This window comes from Equus asinus, chromosome 5, assembly GCF_041296235.1.
Source record: "Equus asinus isolate D_3611 breed Donkey chromosome 5, EquAss-T2T_v2, whole genome shotgun sequence".
Lineage (NCBI taxonomy): Eukaryota > Metazoa > Chordata > Mammalia > Perissodactyla > Equidae > Equus > Equus asinus.
This window is the reverse complement of record NC_091794.1, coordinates 34,189,371-34,210,769: the sequence shown is the minus strand read 5'-3', so window position 1 is coordinate 34,210,769 and position 21,399 is coordinate 34,189,371. Positions and strand designations below refer to the sequence as shown.

The 21,399-nt window shown below is 46.1% G+C and overlaps 1 protein-coding gene and 1 long non-coding RNA gene across 14 annotated transcripts in view; one reads left to right on the top strand and one right to left on the bottom strand.

The window, feature by feature from the left end:
- LOC123286021 (uncharacterized) overlaps positions 1 to 15,691 on the bottom strand; it is a 40,541-nt gene extending 24,850 nt beyond the window's left edge. Inside the window, exon 1 of the long non-coding RNA XR_006528192.2 lies at positions 12,989 to 15,691. This is a non-coding gene — a long non-coding RNA (uncharacterized lncRNA). The remainder of the gene's footprint in view (positions 1 to 12,988) is intronic.
- LPP (LIM domain containing preferred translocation partner in lipoma) overlaps positions 10,842 to 21,399 on the top strand; it is a 655,109-nt gene continuing 644,551 nt past the window's right edge. For 3 of the 13 annotated variants that reach the window (XM_070509230.1, XM_070509228.1, XM_070509229.1), the window contains exon 1: positions 11,095 to 12,356. The gene's annotated coding sequence lies outside the window, so the exon portion shown is untranslated. Of the gene's footprint in view, positions 12,357 to 12,400; positions 12,534 to 15,854; positions 15,944 to 21,399 lie in introns of those variants that run through there. The other 10 variants (XM_070509223.1, XM_070509217.1, XM_070509221.1 and 7 more) reach the window with 6 other exon arrangements.

Sequence of the window (21,399 nt, the reverse complement as noted above, 5' to 3'; positions counted from 1 at the left end):
GCTACTACACTTTTTAAATTTCCTAACAAATGTTTCCGTTTTATCCATTTCCCATTTCAGTCATTCTGCTGTTTTTCATATTGGACTCTCTCTTTATTACTTATGTTCATGTTTCAAAAAGGCATTGCCTTTAAACTTTTAGAGAATGCCAAAAACTTCTTTACCATTTGCTTCTGTTCCTCCAGCAAATCATTTCCAGAAGGTTGTTCTCCCATTGTATTTCCAGGATAATGTTCTCTTTTTCCTTGTTCTGTAGTGTAATGTAGTGTAATTTGTCATTCTTTTTGTGTCTCAGCATCTGAATCTCCTCTGTCTTACTTCCAATGTTGGGAGAATTACCCATTTTATGAAGCAAAGCATATCTTCCATATATAAACTGAAAATGCCTGAAACTCAATTTCTGGGTCTCCCGTGCAGTTAGGGCACATGGAGCAGGCTCTGGCAGTTACATATATCTGCTCTAGGCATTGAATTAACACAAGAACAGAACTAGTCAACTCCAGTTTCCAGAGGCAGCATGACAGCAGTCCTAGAGGCAGCACCCAGTGTTAGGGATGTCAGGGGTACAAGTAGCAACGTCCATAGCCAGCTGTGGAATTAAGAATGTCACCACTGGACCAATTAAATAGCTTCATTCCTAGTTATATAGTCTCTGAAGCTGTTCTTTAGTCTCAAAGTAGACTCTGGAATTTCCTCAACATCATTTTAATAAATTTACTATATTTTCAGAGTCCACTTTACTTACTACAACTAAGACCTCTGCCTGATACAATCCATATCTTTTAAATAGACCCTATAGTGGTCTTACTTTCTGCTTATCATTCCTCAAATGAATGGTCATCTGCTAATCTGACATGGCAGACCTTTGATTCCATTCTGTTCACCTGGGTGTCGGTCAAACCCATTCCCAGAGAGAGCTGGATGACATACTCCATTTCTGGCCCAATTCCTGGTGTCTTCAGGTTTTCATCCTTTGCATGTCTATTGGTTGGGGATGGGATTTTCTAGCTCTGAGAAATTAGACATAGAGGTCTGACTGGGGAAAGGGATAGCTACACTGTACTCTGTCTGGTCCAGATCTTGCCCAGAGGCTCAGCTGCCTTACCTGTTACATTGGAGGATGGGATTCAGTGATTTCTAAAGGCTACATACTTGTATACACATGCAGGTTGACCCACAGGGGATGAGGCAGGCTAAAAGGGACTAGAGATAGGAACTGAACTCCCACACTGCCAGTCCCTCTGCTTAGAACAACCATCCTGAGCACAGTTCTGGGAAGCCCATCCTTTGCTCAAAAGTCCTCCATGGAATTTGGATAAAGTCAATGGCCCTGATTGATTGCCTGCTGCTCTGCCACATGCTAATGGCTTTCCCTGTTCCTTTCTCTGAATTGTGTTCCCTCCTCACTTTGGTCCAAATTTCACTAGTTTCATTGCCTTCTCCCTCATAAACTCATCTTTTCTTATTCTTCTCATATTCTTTGGAAATATGAACTATTTTTAATTCTCTGATCCTACTGTGATCTCACAATGCCCAATCTTTGCTTGTGCTGTATCCTTTGCCTGGAACACTCCTTCTTGCCTTACATTTCTTCATCTAATGCTTACTCTTCTCTTGGGTCTCATCTTACCTGCTGTTTCTTTCAGCAAATCTTCTCTGTCCTCCTCCTCTGCATGACTGAGGTGTCCCTCCTATGGGTTCCCATGACACTCTGACTCATCCTTTTCTTAACACAAGTCACTCTCTATAGCAATTGTGCGTGTGTATTTATTTATTTATTTATTTAGAACCCTAACTAGCCTTTAGCAAACCCCTTGGCTGTGTCTCATTCCCTGTTGTATCTCTAATACTTGGTCAAGTGTCTGCAGATACTTGTAGCATGTACTTGAAAATATTTGTGAAAGAATAAAATAATAATTGTCAGTACATCCCCCACAACTCTGAACATGCATAGCACTTTACAATATAATGATTTCCTTCTTTGTGTGAAGTATTTATATACAGCTTATTAAACTTCATTCTTTTGGAGTAGAATTCATGACCGGTTAGAGTAAATGTTGTGTTCAGGGGCTTCCACATTAATAGGTACTCAAGAAATATTTATTTGAAGATGCCCTGTGCTGTAGGGTAACCAAAAAAATCAATTGTTCAAGTTGGGTGACTATTGAGAGTGAAAGGCAGTGCTATTAATAATTGCTCTGAGAGGCTGGCCTGGTGATATAATGGTTAAGTTAGCACGCTCTGCTTCAATGGCCCAGAGTTAGCTGGTTCAGATCCTGGGTACAGACCTATGTACCACTCATCAAGCCATGCTGTGGCAGCATCCCACACAGAAGAACTAGAATGACCTACAACTAGGATATACAACTATACACTGGGGCTTTGGGGAGAAAGAAAAAAAGAGAAAGATTGGCAACAGATGTTAGCTCAGGTCTAATCTCCCTCACCAAAAAGCATATCTTAAAAAAAAAAGAAATGCAGATTTAAAAAGAAAAATTGCCCTGAGATAATAGATGTAAGTTGGGATTGTCCAGGGAACTGGGACAAACAATCAGCCTATTTAGATGGTGACATCCCTTTGCCAGATCACTAATAGTTGTTCTGTAGACTTTAAGATAGAAGGTGTTAGGTCAGGGAGAGCTTCTGGCATTATAGCCACTTTCTAAAAGGACAAACTGAATATGAAAGATTATCATCTCATACTCAAAGAGTAAGCAGTGAGTTAGTGACAGGGACAGATAAACTACCCAGGATTCTTGATTCTCTTTTTAATCTTTACCCCAATGAATACTACTTGCTTTTTGATTAAGAGGGTCACATGCAATGGGAGACATTGCAATTTAGATAATTTTTGAACTGTAATAATTAATCATTATAAAATAGAAGGAAACATAATCAAATCTGTTTCTTCTACCTCTGCCACGGTGATCAAGCATAATCCTTTAATTGTAATCAAAGGCAGGTATAAAATGTCAAAGCGATGCGCTAAAGAATCTAATTGGAGATTCAGCCTTCATCCAGATACAGAAACCACTTTTTTTCCTTAAAGGAAAAGCATTAAAGCATTTAGACATCAGTGCAGTAATCTCCAGTCAAGAGCTTGATGATGGAAACTCTACTGATCCACGTTCTATTTGGGGAAATGAAGGCTCAATAGATATTGCGTTTGAGTCAGTTTGTGGTTTAGTAGATCCCTTTTTATCAAGAGGTTAACAAATTAAGGGTCAAAAGACCAAGAGAGAACACTGGAGGCTAACTTTGAGAGGAGTGTTGAAAAGGCTGAGTGGGGATAGGAAAAGCAGTGCTAGGAATCAAGGACTCCAATAACAACAGTTTCACACATTTGTACAGTGCTTATCGTTTGCAGTGTGCATATACATTCATTACTCTATCTGATCCATGTCATAAAGACACACAGGGAGGTGAGATAGTAGATCCTCAACTGGTAGATGACTTAATGAATGACTGAGACCCTGAGAGAGGAAACGACCTGCTCAGGGTCATGCCTTTATCAGCGGAGTTGAGACTAGAACCTACGTCTCTTCACTCCTATCTCGAGCATCCTTCCTTCTGCTCAGTTAAGAGGTTAAGTGCTTCATGTGTTCATGGTATAGGGGACCTAAAAAAAAATGTAACCTGTCCTACTTGGAATTTGCAGATACCACAAAAACCATTCGCATTGCTTATATTTCTGCTCAGGAAATCCTGAAGCATTTCGGATCTTTCCTGGCCTGTCTCTTATGCCGTGTGTTGTGGGCAAAGAGAGAACTTATAATAAATAGGCTGCTGAAAGGAAGCTAGATATTATAGCCAGAGCTTTCGCAGTGTCCCACAGGTATCAGAGCCTCAAGTTACACAATTGTAGCCACCTGAGTGATCTGGAACTACAGGGGCTCAGGATCTGAAGGTGAGATATTAAGGAAGTGTGGTGCTCCATGAGTCAACCTGACAAATGAAATAATACCCTGTACCTGACTGGGACTTTGTAAGGTTCAAGTGGATCAGGAAAACATCAGCCCCTTTGGTTTAAAAAATCATTTTACGGATGCAAACATTAATTACTGACCTATTGTTCTTATATGGATATCTCTTTTCAATCCTTTGGGGTTTCTTTTGGTAGAATTGAGCTAATATTGTGTAGTCAAAATGCATTTGAATTTTCCTGGTGACCATATAGTGGAGCCCCATCTCATGTTAGGCTTAGCGATTGAAATGAAAGCATATAGTGGAAATTTTTGCCTGAAAAATACTTAGGAAGATGTCATGTCGGAGACCAACCCTGCCCATTTTTCTTCCAGCTTTGGGACTGACGGCTGTTTATTGGTTGGGCACCAGAAGCAGCAGCTGGCTTTTAACTGGGGGCCATGCTGAATAAAAAAGGAGTATCTTTAAACAGCAAAATAAGAGAGGTGAGAGAGTGCACTGTGAAAGGCTGGCAGAGATGGGGAGACAGTAGGTTCACATCTTGCATCTCCTGGACACAAGAACCCTCCCTGGTGGAGAGGACCACGAGCGGTATTTAAATTTTTACCTCTCCCTCTCTCCGCTCACACGCTGAATTTGGGAATGTTTAATGCATAATGACGGGACTGCACTGTAATGAAAACTTAACCTCAGAGAAGGGGACAAATGGGAGAGAACTTTGTAGGGCAGAATTGGTCAGACTTGACAACTCATTGGAGAGAGGAGCTGGAGAGAGAAGTCAAGAATGATCCCAGGTTGTGATTGGAGTGGCTGGAAAGGGAGGTGCGGAGAAGGGAGGACTGAGGCATGTTCAACTTAGAGCAATGTTGAGTTTCAAGGTTCCCAAATAAAGGTTGGATAACCCATAGAGGATACTAATTTTAGTCCACAACTCAAAAACAAGAAATAAAAATTTGAAAATTGTCTGTAAATGGGAGCTTCTAATTAAAATTAAATTTATTCTGCAAAGTAGGAGGAACCTAGTCTCATTCAATTTGAAGCTTACCCTACCCTGTCTCTGGGAAAGTACTAACACACAATATCTTAGCTAACTGGGTGAGTGAAGGGTCAACGGTTAGAACTATAGGTAAAAATCTCATTAAATATTTCAAAATAATATCCTACCAAAAACCATCTGTCATGGGTTCCTGAGAAGATTCAAGTGTCAAGAGAGGGATTGCAGCTTTCCAAATATTTGTTGGTTTGTCTTAAAAAAAGAAGAGCTTTATTGTCTTTGTCTTATTATAATACATAGGAAAATTTAAAGTATATGTTATTGTAAGAAAATTCAGATAAGTAAAAAGAAGAAATCATTCTAGCATTTAAGATAACCACTTTTAAAACCTTGATTCATACCATTTCAAATCCTTTTTATACATCTATGCTTTCTTTTCTAATTTAAAAGATCATACACCCAAGGGAAATAAAAATATAGCACTACACAGAATTGTACGTGAAATGCTCACAGCTGCATCATTCATAATAGTCCCACATATTCAGCAACTGAAGAATGGATAAGTAGAATATGGTATATCTACACAATGGAATATTATTCAGTCATAAAAAGAACAAAGTATTAATACATGCTACAACATAGACGAACCTTAAAAACATTACACTAAGTGAAAGAAGCCAGAGGCAAAAGTCCACAAATTGTATGATTCTACTTAGATAAAATGTCCAGAATAGGCAAATCTATAGAGACAGAAAGTAGATTAGTGGTTGCCTGGGGCTGCAGGTAGGAACAGGGAATGACTTTAAAAGGGTGCAAAGCTTCTTTTTGGGCTGGTGGAACTGTTCTAATATTAGAATGCAGTGACAGTTATACAATTCCATAGATTTATTAAAAATCACTTGTATGCTTAAAATGAGAGAATTTTATGGTATATAAGTTATGTGTCAATTAAGCAGTCAAAATATATATGATGGACCTCTTTTCACTCACCTAAAACTGCAGTTGGAAATATAAATCTAATCAAATCCATATCATCAGGCAGAGATGCTCTCTTCTGCCCTGATGTCTGCTGTGATTCCTCAGGAGTGGGTGAGGCTGTATATGACAGTCATGAACGAGGCAAAGCACATCCTAACGCTTAGCCCCACATATCCAGGCCACCAGCTAGCAGATCTTCTTCAGCAGTCATGCAACTCTACACAGCTTTGTAAAGGAGTCAGTGAGGCTGTCAAGACCAAGGCTGCAGACATGGAACCCTTGGACATCGTCCTCTAACTCCCGCTGCTATTGTGTGAAGACAAAAACGTACACTTCATGTTTGTGTTCCCTCAACAGGCCCTGGGGTGTGTCTCTAGGCTCATCATTGTCTGCTCCATCACCATCAGAGTCTTGCAGCTGAAGGAGCAGGTCCAGTCCACCCAGTGGTCCATTGGGAGGTCTCAGCCAAGTTATCTCATGGACACTTTCCCTTGGAGTTGGTATGATGCCTTATCCTCAGGTTAGCAAGTAGGATAGGGACTATCTCTATTTTTCTCAACACTGTATTCCTAGGCCTAATACAGTTAGTAGGTGCATAGTAGATACTTGTTAAAATAAAAAGGTGGTACAGACTGTCTATACCTTTCGTGTTTGAACTGATTTGAAATCGTTCATCATTAGTGGACCCAAGAGGGATAAAAGCTCCATCCCTCAACATTTCTGCTACCACAGACTGGCCCCCCAGACAGACTGCACTGCCTGACCTCTGAAGGCTCTTTGGTTTCCAGGCCTGGTGACAGCTCTCCTACTTCCTGGGCTTACCTGAGGTCCAAAGCCAGCTGACTTGTGCAGGGGACTGGGTTGGGACAAGCCAAAATACATGATAATCTGATCCTATGATCTGGGAAAATGCAACTAATGATCACTCTACAAGCCACAGGCTGAAAACTGGGCCTGAAAACTGGGTAAAATTGTGCAGAAATCTATGGGCAGATACAAGTCATCATCTGTTCATCATCATTATTGGCTTGATTCATCTAAACCAACAAAGAAAGTAGCTTGTGACACCATTTTTCCTGTAAGAAAACACCTAGTACTCAAAAAAGGGAGGAAATATTCATTTGGGAAGTCTGATGATGTGTTCTTTTTTTACATTGAGATCACTTTTTCCAATTGTACAATGATGTGTGAAGAACAGAGAGTACACAGACCTTTTATAAACTGCTTCATTATCTTTAGTGCAGCATTTACTGAAGGCCTCCCACTACTGTTTACCATATCAACTTTTCATCTCTTTATGAAACGCTGATGCTTATCTGACTGGGCCGGGGTCACTGTCACCCAGAGGTCTTGTTTGTATCACACACTGGTACAATAGTCTTGGGAAGAGAACTAAGCTCAACTACAGAGCAGGAGACATCAAATATTAAAACCGTCACTTGTGCTTAGTTCTTCCTGGAAAAAGATGACCTTAGATATTTTTTAAAAGAATTTATTTCATATAAAGTTGCAAAATAATGATTGCTTTAATTCTGTGTCTACTATAGCAGAACTATACTCTTAGATAATTTATAAAATTTACATATGCTGAATGTGAGAAGCCTAGAACAATGCACACAGGGCACATTATAACAGATGACAAATACTAATCCTCTTTCTCTCCCTCACCCCTTCCAGAGCCTGACCGGAGTCATGGTCTAAGATGACATGACCAATCTTCCAGAGACAGGGCATTAATTGTGTTGCTTTTCTAGCTAAGATGAAAGATTTACTCACTCACTCACTGGAGAACATTTGGTCATACGTCCCCAGTACTGCCTTGGCTGCTGGGGAGAAGAAATGAATAAGACATGAAGCCCTGTTGTAAAGGGTTTTATGTTTGAGAGGAGGAGATCAAATACACCTATGAAAAATTACAATGCAGTGAGATAATCAAGTGTGTACTTTTCCTAGAAGATAGAGAAATTCTCACATCAATGGGGGAGGTTTGGAGGGGATGAGCAACAGGAAAGAGATTCCTTGAGAGGGAGCTGGCAGGACATCTGCATTTGTGGAGAAAGGCCTGGGAAAGTATTTCAGGAGGAGGAAACTAAGTGAAAAAAAGCAAAGTCAGGAAGTGCAGGAAGCTCTGTGCGTGTGTGCGTGTGTGTGTGTGTGCACGGTGTGTGTGGTGATGGTGGAAGGTTGGAGGCGCAGTCTATAGTTGGAAAAGCCATCAGGACTTGATCATAGAACAAGAAAGGGGCAGCTGGAGAGCCTGGACTTAATTCGGTTTATAGCATGGAACCTTTACAAGTTTTGGAGTATAATGGGGCATGCTATGCTTTGGGAAAATGAATTTGTCAACAGGTAGAAAGTAGCATCAAACTGAAGAGCTGGGAGCGTGTTGGAGAACAGCAAATCTGAGAACCTAATTGTATGGATCAGGAAACTGAGAGGAGAGAGGAGGTGACTTGCCATGAGGTTACACAGCAGTTTTAGGGCAAGGAAAAGATGACCTACCTTCCTCTCCTTTGCCTCCCCATGGCAGTCCTGGTTCTACTCCCAAATGGCCAGATCCTCTGATTCTTTCTCTCCTTTCCCACTGGTCTGCTTACAGCCAAGCCTCATCTCTTGAACAAGTTATCTGACTGTATTTAAACACCCAGGCCCATAGCTTCTCCATCTTCCTCTGCCTTCAATCAGGAAGAAGAGGGGGGAGGAGGGAGGGGGAGGAGGGGGGAAGCGCCGGGAGGAGGAGATGGAGATGAGGACTGAGACCACGATGAAGATGAAGACGAAAACAGTTGAATGCTGACAGTGGTCAAGGCAGGCACTACGTTAACGACTCAGAGCAATTACACTCTCAGTTCAGTAGCAGAGAAAGACAAGGTGACAAAGACATGATCCAGAGTCGTATGGACTGAGGGTAAGTACAGAGTGACAGGCACACTCTGTAGGGGCAATGCATCCCCTGGAGGGGGTGGGGGGGAGGCGGGAAGACCTCAGACGACGTGATATTTAAGAGGAGTCTGAATAGGCTACATAAGGGTTGCCAGGTAGATGGGGAAGAAAAGGGGCTCCCGGGAGAAAGAAGAACCTGTGTAAAGGCAGATGAGCATGGACAGGTAAGACGTGTTTGGGAAACCACTAGAACTTCAGTTGGCTGGAGGGTGAGGGCATGTGAAAGTCCAGCAGAAAGAAGGCTGAAGGGCCGTAAAAACCACATGTAGGAGTTTGGCCTGATGGGTTTGAAGCTGGGGAGAGGCAACATGAGACTGGTATTTACCTTCCATCTTCCACTCCCCTCTTGTCCTTATTATTTCTCCAGGAGCCTCTTCATATCTTTTCCTTTTGGTCAGCTGTGGCAGATTATGAGTTCTGCACATTGGAGTGTTCCAACTGAAACCAGATGGTCACTCCGCAGTGAGTGAGCAAACCTTCAGGCTGCCTGGGCTCAGGGGGGAGTCTCAGCTTACCCACGTACTGGCTGTGTGTTAAGTGCAAGATACTTAACCTCCCTGGGCTTTACTTTCCTCATGGGCGAAACAGAGCAAATAACAGGTGACCTCGGGAGGGTTTTGGGAGGGTTAAATGAAATGCACATGAAAAATCCTTAGAACATTGCCTGGCATATTATCAGCACAAAGAAAGCACTGACATGAGCTAACAAAGGCCTTTGGGTAGGGGATGGTACTAAATGCAAGGGAATGGTGGACCACAGCCCAGCCCTCCTCGAAGTCTTCTGTGCCATCACTGGACCAAAAAGCATGCTTCTATAGGCCTTCAGGCCACCAGGGTGCAATCCTCGGATCACGTGACCTCTGTCCCATCAGAAATTCCGTGCTTCTTTTAGTCTCTGAATTGGGAAACCTGCATTTCTCTAGCACTGACTCTGCAAATTTACACAGCCTTCCCTTCTTTCCCCAGCCCCTGCACATAGCAGGTTTTAATAGGGATGTTGAGAAAAGTGAGAAGGCAAAAGAAACCAGAGCAGCAAATGAGTGCGAGGCTTTGGTTTGGGTTGGCACTGATGACAACACCGCCTGCGGTTTGCCACGCATCCAATTTATGACTTTGCCTCTTATCCTTCTGGTGAGTGCCTCGTCAGTCGAAATTATCTTGCGTGATTAACTTTATGGAATGCCCTTGCTAACCCTATGCCCACCTGAGCAATTCATAAATATTTCAGGAGGAGAAACTCAGTGATCTTCTCCAACACACCCATACGACAGTTTCAACATAATTAGTTAGCATTTCTGGATCCAACACAGCACTCTTATAATGTGTATGATGGAGGAAATGAATGACTCTAATTATACCTTATTAAATCTTATTAATCCTCATTAGAATCCTATTATTCTTTATAAGTAGGTTACTGGGGAAAAGAAAAGAGAGATGCTGGTCAAGTCCCGTTATATCTGATGGGGATTGGGTGAAGCCGTCCTTACTTTGGGTGATACCAGAATTTTTTCATATTAAACAGCAACACTCAGAATGTGAGTTTGTTGGAATGCTGAAGACAGAGTAAGTGAATTGTGTTGTAACAGGATCTGATGTTTCTAAAGCTCCAGAACAAAATCTCTTTAAGAGCCGATACTTCCTATTTCAAACTATATTAGTTGCAAACAGAAAAATATTTCATTACTGCACGGAATAGGTACTCCGGACCCTCTCTCTCCGCTACTATTTTCCTGTTTTTGTCTGTGAAGATGAGAAATTGAGAGTAAGAGAGATTAAGAAATTTGAACCCAGGAATATCTTAATTCAAAGACCTTGCACAAAGATGGTGCTCAATAAACGGCAAGTGCAATAATATCTAAACAAATTACTACATTTATTTCTTTAATTCTTGATCAAAAAAGTCCCAGCAAATCCCCCAAAAACCAAGTTTCGGAAGTGTCATGACGAGGTAACTCAGAGCACTCTTAACATTCATGAGTGGGAATTAGGTCCTGCTGGAGGTCAGGGTCTCCTGGTTGGGTGGAAATATCACAGGATTAGTCAGGTGACCTGGATGCGGGGAGGTGAGTTCAGGTGCTTCTGTGTGGGGTTAAGTCACTTTACCTGAGTTTTTTCCTCAAATGTAAAAGAGGGACTACGATGCGTCCTACCTATCATGAAGATCTAAGAAACCGGTGAGAAAGTGCTTTTCTGATACGCTGAGGGGAGGGATTATTTCAGATATCCCTAGGACAGAAATACAAGGAAACAAAGTCCCCAGTGTGGAACCCTTCCAGGCAATGGCTGCCTCGCGCTATACGCATTATAGGTGACCCCATGACATAGTAAATAGTAGTTCTCATGGTTGCTCATATTTACAAACGTCAGAGGAAAAAAATCCGACTAAAACTTTCCAAGAACAGGCTTGCCTTTATTTAAACTCGTTCACCCAGTTCACAGATCTTTTTTGAAGCTCTAAGCAGAGTACACTTTCTCGGCTTCCGGACAGGGCTGTGAAGTAAATGAACTCCAGGGGTTTGTTTCTTTGAGTATCGGTCAGAGGAAGTTGCCCTGAAGGAACTGATTGTCATTGCTATTCAGGGTCACGGTCAATCAGAACCTTCCAGGAACTGACTCTCGGGACAAGGGAAGTCTGAAATCTCTTCACAGGGTGGTCCGCCTTGTCCGCTATCTAAGCTAGAGTGTGAAGGAGGGACTCAGGGCCCTGCCTGGCGGCGAGAACACTGGGGGGCTGAGTATCTGGGTCCTGTGCCTCCATGTGTGGCATGTATGACTCTGGACAAGTCATTTCTCTTCCGAGAGCTTCAGTGTTCTCAGAGTGAGTGGACGGGCTGGAAGCTGGTTTTTGCCAGCTCTGACAGCCAGTATGTTTTGAGTCTTGCTGGGAATCCAGGGCGGGGCTCACGATCGGAAGGGGATTCCAAGGCAGGATCTCTTCAGCTCAGGCTCAGCGCCCTAATTTGGTGCCTTCATAGCAGACGCAGGTTCCCCCCTTGCTCCTGCAGCCCCTCCTCTCGGCCGCTTCCTCTTTCTACGTCTCCTTCCTCTTCCTCCAGTGTAGCCAGAGCCTCCACACCTCCCTCCTTCCCTTCCTTCTTTCCCAGCTCCCTGCATCCCGCGTCTCCTCCTCTTCCTCCCAGGAAATAAAATGCCCTCTGTGCGCCCACCTTTTGGCGAGGCCGCCGCCCGCTGCGGGCACCCCCTCCCCCGCCGGGCGAGCCCGGCGCGGCAGCCCCGCGGGCACCCGCCTTCCCATACCTTACATGGACAAATGCGTGCAGGCAAAGTCAGGAATTCAGGCCCCTGACGTCAGCCTCCAGCTCTCAGGGCACCGCACGGGAGACCGAGGGGAGGGGGTGGGGACGGTGGGGAGGAAGGAGGGGGAAAGGCACCAACCAGCAGCCGCTCCAGCCCTGCCGAAGTTTCACTTTTTGTCTGTGGGTTCGCTCCCGGGCCCTGCGCGAGCTTTCCCGGGATAAGTAGCTTTAGCGAGCGGGGGAGAGCCGGGCGCTGCAAGGTAAGGGCTGCCTGCACGGCCCGGGGCGCGGGGCGCGGGGCGCGGTGCGGGGCGCGGGGCCGGGCCTGGCCGGGGCTGGGGACAATGGGAGGGGGAGTGCCCGGCACCTCCTCCTGCGCCTCTGCCTCCGCCTCCAGCCGCCGCCGCCGCCGCTGCCCCGGCTGCCTCCTCCCCGAGGTATTGTTGCAAATCCTCCTTCCTTTCCCCCACCCTCCGCCCGCGGGCGCCGCGGGAACCCCCAGCCCTCCCCGGGCGCGGGCGCCTCCGAGGGGGCAGGACCGCGGGCGCAGGGCGCGGAGCGTGCGCCCTGCCCGGGCCGCAGGGCCCGCGGGGCGGAAGTGCCGGTCGCGGCGCAATCACGGGGTGCACGCCAGCGGGGAGGGGGCCCCCGAGTTTTTCGGGAAGCGTCGACTGTGGGCTGGGCGGGGTTGGAGACCTGCGCTGTGCGCCCCCTGCCCGGGCTTTTCTGGGCGCCCAGGGGGCGGGGCCACACCCCGACGCTTGGCGCTTTCGCGGAATCACAGTTGTCACCGTGGAAGGGGCCTAGGAACCCAGTCATCCAAGTCCCCCCAGTTTACAATTGGAGCAACTGAGGTCCAGAGAGAAGGAAGGTCTGCCCCGCGGTCACTCACCAGAGGCCGAGCCGTAATTGAGATAGATGGCTCCCGACTCCGCGTTCCCCTTCTTCCAGCATTTCTCGAGCACCCACTGTGTGCCAGGCGCCCTGCTGGGTTGTTGGGTTAGAGAGGCGGAGGAGGCCCAGTTCCTGCTCTCAGGGAGCGCTCAGTCAACCGAGGAGCCAAAGGAGCCAAACCTGATCCAAGATAGGATATGCCAAGTGCTGGGGAAAAGGTGTGGATAAAGTTTTAAGGGGCTCAGGGAGAGGAGTCTGATTTCCTGGTCCCTGGGGTGGGATCTGAGCTGGCCCTTTTGGGGGCCGCTTCATCAGGGCTTTTGAAGGATGGGGAATTTTCTGAAGCCGGACGACGACATGGAGGAAGGCCATTTGCACGCGGGAACTGCAGGCCAGAGAAGACTAAATAAAATGCGGAGAGTGGAGATGACAGTGTAAATGTTACTGTGTTGGGGACATGATGTTGCGGGTCTGGGGTATGTTGGATGAGATAGTCAGTAGAATTGTGCTTAAGTACTGGGACAGAGCAGTGTCTTTGGGACTCCGGGGTGCTAGGGGGACTGAAAGATCTCTGGCTTCCCATCTCTTCCCAGGGATCCACGCCTTCCAGCCTTCAACACAGAATTCAAAAATGTAGGGTCATCTCTGAGTTACTTTCCAAGTACCATGCTCACTTAACTTTGCTTTCCACCACCTCCACCTTTTCTAAATTGTTCGCCTCCCAAGACAACTCATTCTTGCTAAAGTGTTAGTGACTTTGTGGCTTACCTCTGCCAGACTCGTGCATTTTAAGAAATCCTTTAAGTGGAGGACTAGAAAGCAGCTAACCCTCCCTCCCTCAGTCCTCACCCTCCCTCCCTCTTACTGAGAGGGAAGCAAAAATAAAGGCCCAGAGAAGGTGGGTGCTGGTCTTAGAGCCTGCAGGAGTAATGGTGGACGGTGGGGAGCCAGAACTCCCAATAGGGTTCTCTGTACCCAGTCACCAGCCTTCCTCCATCCAGGGTTCCTGCCAGCACCAGGGGGCCAGTTGAAAGGAAGAATGTGTATCTTGCATTTAATCTGTGCAAGGCCGTCCCCCAAGCCCAACACTTAGGCCTTTCTAGTCTAGAATGTAGACTCTGGATGAGAGATAAGTAGTTGAGATTAGCTGTCTGAATGGTGGGAGGGAACCTAGGCATTCCCCCTGGGTCGTGCTCCCTGTCAGCACTGGGCACATCTAGAATTGGCTTTGTGGGTGAGCAGAGGGAGGAGTAGCTGAGCTGTACTATCACTGGGACTGAGTAGGACCCTTTTTGGGGTGGCATATTCTGGTGGAGGGGTCATTGCTCTGGGGGAGGTGGATGCTCATTTTCAGGCAGTGGTTGGTGGGAAACAAGGGTTGATTGTGAAGGGCCTTAAAAATGCCAGGCTGGGGAGTTTGGCGCTGACTTCAAGCATCCTTTGGAGGGTTTGGAGCAGGCTGAGACGTGACTAAGAGGGGAGGAACTGGCGTTGGGAAGCCTGCTGCTGCCCAGTTCCAGTGAGAGAGGCAATCATTTGGCCTACAAATATTATCAGTGGGTGTTTTCTCATTTACTTGACATATATTACTGAGTATCTATTATGCACCATTGGCAAATATAATTTTATAGCAGTTTCTTGTATTTTATTGAGACAAGTAAGTTGTATTTCATCAGTTGTGAAACACACGTTTTCAAATTTTAATATCGCTGAAATTGGGTTGTCTTGTAATCGCAGATGTGTCATAGTTGAGCGGTTTTTCTTTCTAAGTTGGTAATGGTACATCTTACAGTCCATGGTTTAGATTTGATAAAATTTGTTTATCAAACCCTTTATGAATGTGCCAAGCTTTCTTCTTTACACAACACTTTCCCATCCAATATTCCATTTGAATCTCAAAAATTCCCTGAGAATTGGGCCTGGTGACACTGTCGTCTCCATTTTAACCCAAGGTTACACAGCTTATTAGAGATGTCCTTAAAATTACAAGCCAGAACTTTGACTCTTGGTTTTAATATGTGCTTTACCCTGCTGTGGAGCGAACATGGGTTAATTGGGAAGTGAGGAAGAGTCAGATTGGATTTGATTTCAGAACTGTGGCTTAAGATTTTGGAGCGATGATGGGTTTTTGGCCAAGGGCAGAGAGTAACTCAGGGGGACTGGGAAGTCCCCTTAGCCCAGAGACTTACTGTGTTAAATAGAAAATGGACAGGGAGATAGAAGATGCCAGGTCATGTGGTAAAGCCAGAGGATGGAGCCCACTGCTGTTCTCACACAGAAAAGAGAAGAGCAGTGCATGAGGCACATTAGTGTGGAGCTTACCTCCTGTGAACCAGGAACAGGCTGGCCCTGGGAGTCCAAAGATAAGAAGGACATGGTCCTTATCCTTGAGGAGCACGTGGTGGGGTGTGTGGGGAGGAGGGTGCTGTTCTAGGGGTATGTTTTGGCTGCTCTGTGCTGAGGAGGGTCGACTTCAGGGAAGCCACCACAGAGGAGGGGTGTCCGAAGAGAATCTTTAGGGCTATGTAGGAGTTGCCCAAGTGGAAGAAGGCCCCGTTAGGCATATGCAGACTCAGGAAAGCAGATTTATTGTTGACGTTGTATTTGGAATGGCTGGCATGAAGGGGGCTGTGGAAAATGGAGACAAGAGAGGACTTTTATTTTTTGCTAAGTAGATTTAAATTTATCTTGTAGGCTGTAGAGCCCATTAAATGGTTCTCTAGAGACTGACAGGAGGACAAGCCTGGGCAGGGACTCTGGAACCATCTCTGGGATTAGGTATTGAGATGGTAATGCAGGAAGAAGAGCAACGCATTTAGTAACTGGTTCAGCGAACCCGAGACTTTGACCCTGGGCAATAATTAGGAGTCCTAGCTCAGAGCGCACCTTGGTGGGTGGGGAGTTTTCCTTGAGTATGGCGTTGGAAGGCTGCTTCTTGCTAGAAGAAACCCAGGTGAAGAAGGGGGAGGTGAAGTTGTGCTGTATGTGGTGTGGGAAGCTACTGTCTGGGTGGAAATTCGTGGGCTTGAGGTGTGTATCAGGCCGAGGTGAGGGGAAGGGAGGAAAGAGTGGAAGTGTGCTGTGGGAGTCTGCTCTAGACTGCCTGGAGGCGTGGAGGAAATGGCTGATGCATTCCTAACTCAGGTCACAGAAAAGAGATGTATATGTGAGGATTGCACTGCTCTTGACTTTCTACAAATAGGGTGGGTGGGTGGCCAGAGGGTTAATGGCATTTGTGCTTAGTAGCAGGTAAGCCACAGAATTGAGGCTAGAAAATGTTTATCTTCCTTTCATTGTTTCTTTCTTCTTCTTTTTTTCTTTCCTGAGTAAGATTGACCCTGAGCTAACATCTGTGCCAATCTTCCTCTACTTTATATGTGGGATACTGCCACAGCGTGGCTGACAAGTTGTGTAGCTCCATGCCTGGGATCTGAACCTGTGAACCCCAGGCTGCCGAAGCAGAGTGCACTGAACTTAACCACCAGGCTGCAGGGCTGGCCCCCCTATTATTCTTTCTTAATAGTAATAATAATAATATAATTTTGAAAACATTTTATGTGCTTATTAATTCTCATGCTGATTCATTAAAATAGATTTTCTGATTTATCAGTCTCATTTTGAAGATGAGAAAATGAGTTTGGTTAAATAAGGTTGCACAACTACTAAACGACATGGTTGAGTTTGGAACCTTTGCCTGTCTCTTCTGTGCCCACAGAATGAAAAGTGCACCTCAACATTGTTTTTCTGTGTTCTTCCTTGAAATTTAATTCATTGACCTCAGTGGGCTTGCAGTCGAGTGTTCATGTGGGCACTCAGGCTTCTCAATTCCACCTTGGTGCTGTCCCAGCCTCTTCTCTCTTAAGATGCTACCATTCCCTCTGTTCTGTGGGTGTGTTCCCTCCCCAAACCTAACTGGAGAGGACAGAACCTCTCTAGCAAACCATCTGCCCCTCCTAACATCGTCCCTCCCCAGTCTCTTGTAGTGATATGGATTTTCTTTTTTAAAGATTGGCAACAGATGTTGTGCCAATCTATTTTTCTTCTTCTTCTCCCCAAAGCCCCCCAGTACATAGTTGTATACTCTAGTCGTAGGTCCCTCTGGTTGTGCTATGTGGGACGCCACCTCAGCATTGCTTGATGAGTGGTGCCATGTCCACGCCCGGGATCCAAACTGGTAAAACCTGGGGCTGCCAAAGCGGAGTGGGTGAACTTAATGACTTGGTGGCCTGGCTGGCCGCAGTGATAAGGATTTGATGTATCTCTTTAGAGAGGCAGTTGGGGCAATAAAATAACACAGTAGTAAAGTGTTGGAGGGTCTTCATCTCAGTCATTGCCTTGATCTATGTATGGCTGCTGCGACAATGCTAGATGTCCTCTGGAGCTGAGCCACATAGCTTCTGTTGAATCTGGCCGTCTGCTGGGTCACCTAGACCCCTTCCTCCAAGAAGGCTTTCTGGCTCAGGACTCTGAGGGATCAACACAAGTCCTTCCTGTTGCTGCCCTGCCTCAGGTGTGTCATTTGCATTTTGATGACTCACAGATAAAGGTATTTTCTGGTGAGAGGAGACAGATCCTAGGAATGGCACCCAGCAATGTGGTAAGACCTTGGCTTTCTCATCTTTGAATCCCTCTGTCTCTGGTGCCCTGAAAATGTTCAGTAACTATTTGTTAAATGAATGAACGTTTACTGACACAGTATAAGCACAAATCACCACTTGATCATATATATTTGCTAGTCTGTTTCCCTTCCACTTTCAAATAAGCTTCTTGAGGATCGCAAGGATGCCTGCTTTGTTAATGGCCATATTGCTGGTGGCCAGAGGAGTGCCTGGCACATGGGAGGCATGCTGGAAATAATTGTTAGGTGAGGAAAGGGGTTGGCTTGATTTATGGCACCCACAAGATAGCAGTGATGGGGGAGAGGAAGTGTTTTTGCTGACCCAGAAGCTTCGGCCTGGGGGGTCCCACGACTGGACTGAAAATCACCTATGCAGTGTCTGCCGCAGGTGGCAGTGATGGTCCCACCTTCATGGTCAAGATTAGAGTGGCATCTGGAAACGAGACCTAAGAGTCATGCAGTTGACACTGCTTTATCACTTTTCCCTCACACAGCCAAGTGCTTGTGCTGTCTTTGAACATTCCTCGGTTTTCTTATCCATGCCTTTGCTTCTGCTGTTTTCTCTATCTGGAGTTCCAGGCCTTTCTGTCATCTCTACCTGTTGTAAACCTTTGATCCTTTAAGTTCAAGGTGAAAACCCACCTTGTGGCATGAAATCATTCCTTCTACCTCACATATGTGTGATCACACACACCTCGATCTCTTGTGTTCGGTTCAGCACGTGTGTACTCAGAGATATGAGGCTTTTTCTTCAAGGATCTTCATTCCAGGGGCTGGCCCAGTGGCGCAGTGGTTAAGTATGCAAGTTCTGCTTCTCGGCAGCCCAGGGTTTGCCGGTTCGGATCCTGGGTACAGATATGGCACCGTTTGGCAAAAGCCATGCTGTGGTAGGCGTCCCATGTATAAAGTAGAGGAAGATGGGCATGGATGTTAGCTCAGGGCCAGTCTTCCTCAGCAAAAAGAGGAGGATTGGCAGTAGTTAGCTCAGGGCTAATCTTCCTCAAAAAAAAAAAAAAAAATTAAGGATCTTCATTCCAGCACGGGAGAGAAACTGCAATAGAACATGGTAAGGCCCTGCTAGATTGATGAACATAGGGCTCATGGTAGCACTAAACAGGAAGTGACCAACCACTTGGAAGGCAAATGTTAATGGAAAAGAAGACATTTGGGTTGGGTTTTGAAGAGTGTGTAGGAGTTGGTATGGTGGACAGGGGTGGAAGAGTTTTCTAGGCAGAGAGACCTTGGTATATATGCACAGTGGTGCGTACAGCAGAGACTCCCATCTCCAAAGCTTGTGTCCTGCTCCTGTAACTTCTGCAGGTGAGCATGAGAAATTGATGTGAGGGTCCTTAGCCAGCCCTTTATACAAGCAAGAAAACGTTACTATTATTTCATTGTGTGCTAATTAGTGGCATTAGCTGCCTGTGTCTGACAACCTGATCCTGGAACCCTGAGGGCCTGGGCTTGACCAGCACAGATGATGGCAGTGGGGGGGGGGAGGGGCAGGAGGGCTTTTGTTACTTTGTGAGCAAAGGAGGGTGTTCTTGGATCGCTGTGTCAGATAGCTCTGGTGGCAGAGAGATAGCAGGTCAAGACCAGAGCCAGGGACCCCTCCTAGGAGGCTGCTGAAATGTTCCAGGGCAGGAGATGCCAGGCCTGTACCAGGTCAGCAGAATAGAGAGGGAAAAATGGATTCCAGAAGCTGTTTGCTGTTACAGTCATATCAGGCAACTCACTTCCTACTCTGGTCCTTCTAATTATTTGCCAGCATTCAGCCTTGGCTGGAGAAAAGTGTTTTATAGACACCAAAGCTTGTGGGCAGCAGGAGAAGCAATGAGCTGGAGCCAGTTCCTGCCTTAGAAGTGTGGGCTGGGGCCTTGGTGGCCAGAGTGACCTGATGCTCCCTCATTGCATAGGTGAGGAAACCGAGGCCCTGGGAAATGGATAGACTTGCTTAGTCACCCCTTTGTCAGCAGAGCTGGAGTTGGACCTCAGCCATTACTCCTCGGCCAGCCCTCTTTCAGAGGTGTTTTTGATTCAGTTTCTGCTGAGCCTAGCCTGACACATTCCTTCTCCACCCCGCTGCCCCACCCCCAGCCCAACCCCCAGGGGCTTTGCTTTGCAGAATTCAGGAGGAGATGTAACTCCGAGATCATTGTTACTGGGCGTGAACCTTGTGCTTTGCACTTTGAAAACAAAGTGATTGAGACAGTTCAGTTTGAGTGTGTTTGTGGTTGGGGATTTATTTATTTTACTGCCATTCATGCCTGTTGCCTACTTGCGAGAACCAAACTTCTGACTCCAGATAGCTTCCAGATTCCTTGCCTGTGACAGCCCCCATTGTCACCCCGGCCATCCCCTTTTATTTTTACTGATTTTTGCTTGCCTAAAGTTTTTCAGGGTGCCAGTATTCGATCCATGACAGGGTAGAGCCTCCTGTTTTTCCTTCCTTCTTAAACCTGCCCATCACAACCCATGTCACAGAGCCCAATAGGATTTCATAGCCCTCGTAGCACTTTTTACGTGGTGAATGCATTGTACAATTGTTTTTATTACTTAGCTTCCAATTGCAATCCATGAGAAGGGTCAGCAGGCTCAGTCTTGTCTTGCAGAGTGTGGGCAGGTATTCAGGTGTGAAGAAACCTTCCCATGGAGGTGCTCGGCCTTAAGTGGCAGCATGAGAATCAGACTCCCATCTCCAAAACTCCTGTCCTGCCCCTTAACTTCTACAGGTAAGCATGAGAAATTGATGCGAGAGTCCTTAGCCAGCCCTATCCGTAGGTGAGAAACCGTTGTTCTTATTATTCCATTGTGTGCTAATTAGTAGCGTTAGCTGCCTGTGTCTGTGACTTTGGAAGACCAGTGAGAATCAGGTTGGAGACCTAGGAACCCTAGGGTCTGGGCTTCATCATGCTGCCATTTGTCAGTACCATCCACCAACAGTTTTTGGCGTAGGAAGAACAAAGACCTGTGTTTGAGTCACCCACTACCTCTGTGATCGAAAGCGAGTTCCAGAACACCCCTGAGTCCATTCCCTTCAAATAGAGATCATGTGATATATCACAATGCATTTATGAGAACCAGAGAAATTTCCATGACTTTATGCTTTATGAACAGTGATATAATGTGTAATGTGGCCATGTTGTGTACAAAGTCCTGGTGCCCAGCATGGTATCTAGCAAACAGTGATGACGCCTTACTCTACTGGTGGAGATCATGGGATTCAGACCTAGGTAGCTCCCAGTTCAAACCGTAGCTGTGCCACTTAGTGGAGGGTGCTCCCTGGGGTAGCCACAGGCCTGATTTGGTTTACTGATTTACTCATTTTTAGGCTTCTTATTAATGAGGGCACCACTGTTGAGAATAGTGTGCTCTGCCAAGGGGGATGAATGCCACAGACGTTCACAGGCGTTTCCAGGCTGTGCAGAGAGATGGTTAGTCACCAGTGAATGGCTGTGCAATGTCCCTTCTTCCCTTGTGACCATCTCACTCTCTCTTGGGCTTTGTCTGTGTTGTGTTTGTGTTTTTCAGCCCTCGTGGTTTGCTTCTACTGCAGTAATTCCTTGTGTCATGGCCTCACATCAAAGCCCCCTGTAGTTCAGATGGAAAGCTGGTGCTGAGGGTGGTGCTAGGCGTCCCTGAGAACCCTGTGTGGGAACCTTTCGTGGGACAGGTACGCAGGAGGGTCAGGGCAAGGCAGCGTTATTTCACTGACTTTCAAGAAGTGTGCTTTGGCCTCATTCCACCCCCAGTATGGGCAGTTTTCTTGCCATAACCATTGTCAGCATTCC